This window comes from Cebus imitator, unplaced genomic scaffold (assembly GCF_001604975.1).
Source record: "Cebus imitator isolate Cc_AM_T3 unplaced genomic scaffold, Cebus_imitator-1.0 Scaffold565, whole genome shotgun sequence".
Taxonomy (NCBI): Eukaryota; Metazoa; Chordata; class Mammalia; order Primates; family Cebidae; genus Cebus; species Cebus imitator.
In genome coordinates, this window is record NW_016107880.1 from 140,913 (window position 1) to 149,960 (window position 9,048).

At 48.5% G+C, this 9,048-nt stretch overlaps 1 protein-coding gene and 1 long non-coding RNA gene across 15 annotated transcripts in view; one reads left to right on the top strand and one right to left on the bottom strand.

Moving 5' to 3' along the window:
• Positions 1–9,048, bottom strand: part of DLGAP1 (DLG associated protein 1) — a 980,899-nt gene that overhangs the window by 101,381 nt on the left and 870,470 nt on the right. The window lies entirely within an intron of this gene.
• On the top strand, positions 2,985–6,879 carry LOC119469071. The gene is made up of 2 exons (XR_005197895.1): positions 2,985–3,215; positions 4,822–6,879. It is a non-coding gene; the product is annotated as an uncharacterized LOC119469071 (long non-coding RNA).

The following is a 9,048-nucleotide window of genomic DNA, read 5'->3' on the forward strand; positions in this document are numbered from 1 at the left end:
AAGAAAGAGGGGTTTTCAATTATTTGGAGGGCTCTTGCTTAGAGGATGGCATTTGTATTTGTATAAGTCCCCAAAGGAACAACAAAGGTAAGAGCTCAGAGAGGCATCAAGAATAATTCTGTCGGGCGTGGTGGCTCACACCTGTAATCCCAGCACTTTGGGAGACCAAGGCAGGCAACTCAAAAGGTCAGCCTGACCAACACACTGAAACCCCATCACTAAAATATTAAAAATACAAAAAAAATTATCTGAGCATGGTGGCACGGGCCTGTAGTCCCAGCTACTCAGTAGGCTGAGGGAGGAGAAGTTCTTGAACCCAGGAGGTGGAGTTTGCAGTGAGCCAACATCGAGCCACTGCACTCCAGCCTGGGTGACAGAGCAAGACTCCGTCTCAAAAAGAAAAAAAAAAATAATAATTCTCCAGTCATTAATTGTCCATAGATGGAATATGAGGACCTCATAGCAGAGGGAGTTCTCAGTCCCTGAACCTGTTCAAGCAGAGGCCAGTGCATCTTTTGGCTGGGAAGGTACAGCAATTGTACCAGCAGCTGATGGGGGCTGGACTAGATGACAAAATTTCTTTCAAACTGGAGCTTTTATGGCTTATGCTAACAAGTGAAACCTAGAAAAGAATTTGCAAAGTTGGGGGGGGGTGTCCCACAGAGAGTGATGCTAAACAGCTGAAGAAAGAAGCCAAAAAAGGAGGCCAGAGAAAGAGGTCCAGCGAGGCTGTCTGGTAGCAATGGTGAATGTTCTGGCATCTTGGGAAAGCATCTGGCACTGATGAGGACAAAATGACTAATAGACAAGTCTACTGCTGCTGCTTCCAGCCGGGTAGACCCCAGAGTGGTGCACTTAACAGTGCATCGTGGGGCTCCTGCTCCTGGTGGTGATGTGTTATGCAAGCCGGGCTCTCCAACAAATGCCAGACAAATCAGCAGTCTGGCTGGAGTTCTTCACTGGGAAAAAAGCACAAACCCGGGCAACAACAAAGATGATGAGATGAGACTTAGTCCACACCTGTGACATGCCATTAGATCTTCCTAATCGCCAGACAGCAAATCCTTACTTTGTGCTAAGAACTTAATGGACATGGGGGCTGGGTGTGGTGGCTCATACCTGTAATGCCAGCACTTTGGGAGGCTGAGGCATGAGGATCACTTTAGCCTAGGAGTTCAATACCAGCCTGGGCAACAGAGTGAGACCTTGTCTCAAAGAAATTCAAACAGTGGTGGGAGTGGTGGCTCACAGTTGTAATCCCAGCACTTTGGGAGGCTGAAGCAGGCAGATCACCTGAGGTCAGGAGTTCGAGACCAGCCTGACCAACCTGAAAAACCCCGTCCCCATCTCTACTAAAAATACAAAATTAGCCTGGCATGGTGACGCATGCCTGTAATCACAGCTACTTGGGAGGCTGAAGCAGGAAAATCCCTTGAACCTGGGGGGTGATGGTTGTGGAGAGTCAAGATCGCGCTATTGCACTCCAGCCTGAGCAGCAAGAGTGAAACTCTGTCTCAAAAACAAAACAAAACAAAACCCAAAAACAAAACCCTAAACAAGAACAATAAACTAGCTGGTCATGGTGGTGCCCACCTGAAGTCCCAGCTACTCTGTAGGCTGAGGTGGGAGGATCACTTGAGCTTGGGAGTAAAAATAAATATAAAAAAAAATTAAAAAATAGACATGATCTCACATATGAGAAAGATCCCACTATCCCCACTTGACTGATGAAAATGTAACGCTCAGAGCAGGCAACGGACATCCCTAACCCATCTAGAGATTCAGCAACAGAGTTAAGAGTACTCAGGGCTCCAAATCCCATCTGACCATTAACCCAAACCACCTTTATTTACCGCCCCCCCCCACGCCAGCAAACACTTTCTGTTAAACACCTCCTCCACTAATGCGCCATGCTTTCCACCAGAGACTCCTTCATGCACGGCCCTCCTTACTCTGCAAGAACTCACCAGAGGTTCAGTGAATGAATGAATTTGGAGTGGTCAACAAGGGGTGCACCACTGCAACTTTTAAAACATTGAAGAAGGAGAGAAATGCCACAAAACGAAGTGCATGTGGAAAAATCACTACCTTATTTCAAAATATTTACAGCTTCACATTTCCAGGCCACCCAAAGTGTGGCGGTCAGCGAGGAGAAGGCAGAGATCAGAGGCTGTTGGGGTGGGGCATACGCCAGGATCCTCGCCCCACCCTCGGAGGCACGGGGCATTCCAGTCTTCTCTCCCAGTTACATCCTCCACGGAAACCACAAAGATGACGCGCTCAACTTTTCTTAAAGTAAAAAAAAAGTATGCTTGTGTGTGTATGGGGAGGGGAGGGGGAGTGGACGAGGGATGGAGGGGAGTGAATAATTCCTGTAGTCCTAAGACATGCCAGTTGGTAGTTTCTGGTATTCCAGACACTTCCTAATGCCAGACAAATGCCCCAAGCCTCGGCATGTCTGGCTTAGAGATCTATTCAACTGATAGCAGCCGCCTCTTCTGGGAAGAGCAGATCTTTCAGAAAGCGCTGGCTGCGCTGCTGATCAAACCCGACATTGTTCTCAGAAAGGAGGAAGAAAGGAAAGGTTTGTTTCAAAGTCACAACTTTATTTTTTTAAAGAGGCACCCAAGTTGTTTTAAGACGTTGCTTCAAAACTTGGGTTTCCTGAGTGGAGGCTGTTTTGCACAGTGCATCTACTGTATAAAAATCCAGGCAGGGAGGGATCAGAAAGTTAGAGTCATTACAGAAAAAAAAAAAAAAAAGCCCCAGGCACTTGATGCCTGGAAATGATGTCAGACAGCAGCCACTCCTCTGTTAGAACTACAACCAAACAATGCGCAGGCAATCCACAGCGGCTGCCCTGCAAATGTCAGCGCCAGCTCAGTCTAAAGAGCTTGAAACCTACCAAGCCGAAGGACTGTGCTGTGCCTCTCTCGCCCACATTTTCCCCAAGCACTCTCAGGAACCTGGCAACAGGTAACGTGGCAACCTTTAACTTATAAAAGGGCAAGTGGCACAATTTCAGGGAACAAATGGACTTTTTTCTTTTAAGCCAGCATCTTCCCCACCACTCCCACACCTCCCTCCCTCCCTCCCAACCAAAAGTCAGTGGAGAAACAAAGCATTGCCGCGGGCAGTCCTACTCTCGAGTGTCCCCTTGTGGCCAAACCTGGACATCACTTCCGTATTTTGCAAGCTGCGGCTCAGCTAAGAGGGTAAGTCGCGCGCTGGAAGGGGTTGGAGGTCTTTGCGGGACTTGTCTTCCGAAAGCTTAACAGTGGAAGTCATGCCCCATAATGGCTTGGTTTTTCACCTTATCTCCTTAACAAAAACTTCCCCTTAGCTGCAGGGTTAAATCTCTGGGTTGGGGCTCGGGATTTTCGTTTTGGTTTTTTTTTGCGTGTCTCGCCCTGTCGGCGGGCTGGAGTGCAGTGGCGCGATCTCGGCTCACTGCAACCTCCACCTCCCGGGTTCAAGCGGTTCTCCTGCCTCAGCCTCCCGAGTAGCTGGGACTACAGGCTTGTGCCACCACGCCCGGCTAATTTTTTGTATATTTAGTAGAGACAGGGTTTCACCATGTTAGCCAAGCTGGTCTCGATCTGCTGACTTCATGATCCACCCGCTGCGGCCTCCCAAAGTGCTGGGATCACAGGCGTGAGCCACCGCGCCCGGCCTCGTTGTTGTTGTTGTTTTTAAAGATGGGGGTTTCACCATGATGGCCAGGCTGGTCTTGAACTCCTGACCTCAGGTGATCCACCCACCTAGGCCTCCCAAAGTGCTAGGATTACAGGCGTGAGGCACCGCGGCCCGGCCGTTGTTTTAAAGCAGCAGCTAAGGCCATGTTTTTTAAGGTGGTGAGTTACACAGAGCAAGAACTGCAGTAGCCTTTTCCACGCGATCTCTTTCATCACATCCCAGTCACCCACAAGAGTAGGACTGAGGCAGTGAGGATAAACAGCCCGGAAACTGAGGATTCCTGCAGGGTGGGACTGGCATTTTCCATTTTTATCTGAAGTTGTCCTTTGAATGCAGACACCTTTCTCTCAGGCCAGAAGCACTTCTAATTTGTCTTGCTGGCTTCCAGTTAGCCTATTTCGAGGATTACTTGGGATTTCCAGACTGCAGGCCCAGCAACCCAGAGAGTGTGCCTCAAAGCCTCACCTCAACGCTTTTATCTCTGTGTGGGGGAAACACCCATGAAAATGCCAACAGTAGTATTTGTAACCTGCCTTCTTCCTGTTGGGAATTGCTTTCTGCGGCTGTCTCTGTTTTAGAGGAATGATTGCAGCTGGTTGCTCTGGCCACGCAGGAGGGGAGGGGCAGGAGGAGAGGGCATCTGTTCTGTCTCCCTCTGGCTATGTGAACTGGAACCTAGGAAGGGGGTTCAGATCAAAGTAACTGCTCCCTTCAGAAAGTTCCATTCATTAACTAAATTAGCGGAAATCAAATGGTGTTTGGAAGATCATTTCAGAAGGCCCAGGGCCAGAGGCTGAGGTCTAAAACTTCTAATCTGGACTTTTATTGAAGTTTGGCAATAAGTTAAATAAGAAGTTGAAGGCTACCATCTGTAATTCCAGTTGTTGCCTAAAATCAGTCATTTCAAGGGAATGTCTTTTTTTTTTTTTTTTTTGAGACAGAGTTTTGCTCTTGTTGCCCAAGCTGGAGTGCAGTGGTGCGATCTCGGCTCACCACAACCTCTCCTCCCAGGTTCAAGCATTTCTCCTGCCTCAGCCTCTCGAGTAGCTGGGCTTACAGGCATGCGCCACCACGCCCAGCTAATTTTGTATTTTTAGTAGAGACAGAGTTTCTCCACGTTTGCAGGCTGGTCTCGAACTCCTGACCTCAGGTGATCCGCCCGCGTTGGCCTCCCAAAGTGCTGGGATTACAGACCTGACCCACCATGCCTGGCCTCAAGGAAATATCTTGAAAGATCACAGACTGGGAAACAGGCATGAGAAAGAAAAAAAGTAAGTAGACATTTGGCTAGTAGGTGCCTAGACCACTTAACACTGAAGATGAAAGACCGAAGGCTCTGAGTAAGAATCATTTGACCAGTAGCTCAGGTGAGTCATAACCTGCACAGAACTAGGGCACACGTGTTGAAGCCAGGAAGTTGAGAGCGTCAGGCTTACTAATTTGCAAGGACGGGGTGTTGCTTCCAGTAGGGTATGTGATCAAGATTTCACGGCTCATTTTTCTCTGCTTTTCCAACAGGTGCAATCAAGTCATCCATGTACACAAGTGACTGCCCTGGCAGTTACATCTGTTAGGATTAAATTTCCATTTGTTCCATTACTTTATATGAAGTGATTTCTACTGTTGAGTCAGACAGATCACTTCCTCTTAGACCTAGGGACTTTTTTTCAACATTTTAAACAATGTGTGTGTTTTTCAAAATGTGTCCCAGCCAGGTCTGCAGGTCTTCCTGGGTTGAATGGACTGTTTACAGAAAGGGAAGATTCAGGGCCCAAGGTCAGGGTTACAGAATTATATAAGGTTTCCTGTTTGGGCAGCTGGTCTAGCAGCACCTCAGGTTGGGGCAGACCGGGTCTTGTTGAGAGACAGCATGCCCAGCAGGCTAGGGCGGGCGGACCGGTGCCAGGAGCAGGGAAGGACATTTTTCTTTCTTTCTTTTTTTTTTTGTTGAGACCAAGTCTTGCTCTGTCACCCAGGCTGGAGTGCAGTGGTGCAATCTCGGCTCACTGCAACCTCTGCCTCCTGGGCTCAAGCGATTCTCCTGCCTCTCAGACTCTTGAGTAGCTGGGATTACAGACACCCGCCACCACACCTGGCTAGTTTTTGTATTTTTAGTAGAGATGGGGTTTCACTATTTGGCCAGGCTGGTCTTGAACTCCTGACCTCATGATCCTCCCGCCTTGGCCTCCCAAAGTGCTAGGATTACAGGCTTGAGCCACCGAGCTCGGCCTGACAATTTTCTTTTTAATCTTTCATCATTCAGCTTTCATTTCTTGTCGGCTGTCACTCTTCAGCAGTATGTTCCTATATTCTCTGTTAGGAGACCCTTTTTTTTCCTGGCCAGACTGAGAGAAAGGAAGGAATTAAGGGATGGAAGAATGACAAGGTCAGGCACTGTTGTCTGTCTGATCCACAGATGTAACCACAGCACAAGCGTGGCTCACAGTACTAGCATGATAAATGCTTGTTACATGAAGGTATGAACAGGGATGAGAAGGGACTTCCTGGAGAAAGAAAGGGACTAACAATCAGGAAAGGGAGGTCATTGGGGCAGGAGTAAAGTGGACACCTCAGCAAAGCCACTTGCTGTGACCTCTGATGGTGCAGTGTCATGTCTTGTCACCAGGGCCCCCTCGTGTTTGGGGTTGGCTAAGTGCAGTTATGATTGGCCAGTGTTTGACAGGGATCCAGCGGGCCAAATCCTAATCTACTGGACTCTGACATCAGCTAGTCCCTTGGGTCATGCACCTGATGGCTCCCAATCTCCCCACTTGTCCTCACCCACAGGCCCTCGGCAAAAGGACAGTGGGAGGCACCCGTGACACTCACTGCCCTTTTCCTGTGCAGCTGTTTTTCTTCTTAGTACTTTTCACTCCTTGTTACTCTTTTTTTGTTGTTGTTCTTGCTCAGCCCACACAGAACTAGGAACCTTGTTATTCTTTGACTGATTTTTCTGTGCTCTGTCTGCTTGCACACAGATGGATATCTGAGGAGCCAGGGAACTTTCTTTACCTCCTGGTATCATTTCATGAGAATTACTAGCATCTGCACAATGGGGCCTTGGAGAGAGGAATAAAGGGAAAAATCTGGAATGGAACCACATGACGCAACAGCCTACTCGGACTCCCTGCCCAGCTGCTGTATGTCTGGGAAACAGAATAAATAGCACTTGAGCATCCCTGACCTTGGGGCTGTGGGGTAGCTGGTTGTTTCTAGATGGGAACAGGGTATCACTCACTTACTGCCAATTCGTCTCGCTTCAGAAAGTGGGGTAGCAGGGCGGGGCACTGTGGCTCACGCCTGTAATCCCAGCACTTTGGGAGGCCGAGGTGGGTGGATCATGAGGTCAGGAGATCCAGACCATCCTGGCCAACATGGTGAAACCCCGTCTCTACTAAAAACACAAAAAACAGCTGAGCGTGGTGGCATGCGCCTGTAGTCCCAGCTACTCAGGAAGCTGAGGCAGGAGAATCATTTGAACCCGGGAAGTGGAGGTTGCAGTGAGCCAAGATCTTGCCACTGCACTCCAGCCTGGTGACAGAGCAAGACTCCTCCGTCTCAAAAAAAAGGTGGGGTGCTTGTGCAGAGCAAGTGGCCTGTGTATGAACCAAGGTCCATCCCATCTAATGAGTCTGGTCAGGCTGAGTCCTCAGCGAGACTTCAGTGTAGACCCATCAGTAGCCTTGGTTCACTGGCAGGCTTGCGGGGCTTTGGAGAAAAGGCTAACCCTCCATCAAAGCAGCCCACTGCTGCGGCCGCCCTAGGAACAGAGGATCTGGAGTCAGGACTTGACTTCGCACAGGAGCTTTTGCACAAGGCCGGCTCAGACCTCCAAACCTGGGAAACAGGATGCGTGGGGAGGTGAAGTAGAAAGAAGATACATCCACCATTCCTTCCTGTTGGTGTCAGCATGATGAGGATCATCACCTGGATCTGGAAAGCTGCATGTGGGAGGCTGCAGGCCGCCCTGGTCTGTGTAGTTAGGCACTTAATTGTTCATCCTTCTCCTTTCCTCTGCCCTCCCCAAATCCCCATTTTCAAAGGGAAACCTTTTTCAAAGAAAAAGGTATCCGGGTTAACCTGTGTAATACTGTTTACATCAGCCCACTTGGCCCAAAAAGGATACCAACTCCTTATTGATGCTCAGATAGCAGGCTTAGTGATTTAAAAAATTATGCCTCATTCATTATCCAACTTTGTCACCGATAGAGAAGGACACAGATTCAGAGAAGAACTTATGCCCGTGACCCCAGGGCTCCTTCCCCTCCATTACTCTTTAAGTGTCCCTTAAAGACGGCATTTATTTATTTATCTGTTTATGTATTTGAGACAGAGTCTCGATCTGTCGTCCAGGCAGTTGTGCAGCGGCGTGATCTTGGCTCACTGCAACCTTCTGCCTCAGCCTCCTGAGTAGCTGAGACTGCAGGCGTGCGCCACCACACCCGGCTAATGTTTGTCTTTTTGGTAGAGATGGGGTTTCACCATGTTGGCCAGGCTGGTCTCAAACTCCTGACCTCAAGTGATCCACCCACCTCGGCCTCCCAAAGTTCTGAGATTACAGGCATGAGCCACCGTGTCTGGCAAAGACTGCATTTAAAATACTACCTTTCTGCTGGGTTTAGAATTTAATGATAAAGCGGCTGGCTTTATTAAACACTCAACGAATGAGGAGGAGGATGGGGGAGTAAATTGGTATAGATTTTAGTACTGACCTCACAGGTTGTTTTTATTTAGTTTTGGCAAATGACAAATACCTAACAGAAAGGCAGTGTCTGTATACATACATATATTGTGTGTGTGTGTGTGTGTGTGTGTGTATATATATATATATATATATATTTTTTTTTTTTTTTTTTTTGAGAAGGAGTCTCGCTCTGTTGCCAGGCTGGAGTGCAGTGGTGTGATCTCAGCTCACTGCAACCTCTGCCTCCTGGGTTCAAACTATTCTTCTGCCCCAGCCTCCTGAGTAGCTGGGATTACAGGCACATGCCACCACACCCAGCTAAATTTTGTATTTTTAATAGAGACGGGGTTTTACCATGTGGGCTAGGATGGTGAAACCCCGTCCTACTAAAAGGGGACCTTGTGATCCGCCTGCCTCAGCCTCCCAAAGTGCTGGGATTACAGGCATGAGCCACTGGACCCCGTCAATTTTTTTTTTTTTTTTTAAGAGACAGGGTCTCACTCTGTTGCCTGGGCTAGAGTGCAGTGTCGTGATAACAGCTCATTGAATCCTCTAATTCCTGGGCTCAATCGATCCTCCCCCTTCAGCCTCTGGAGTAGCTGGAGCCACAAGCGCACATCACCACATCCAGGTAATTTTTAAAAAACTTTTTGGAAAGACAGGGTCTC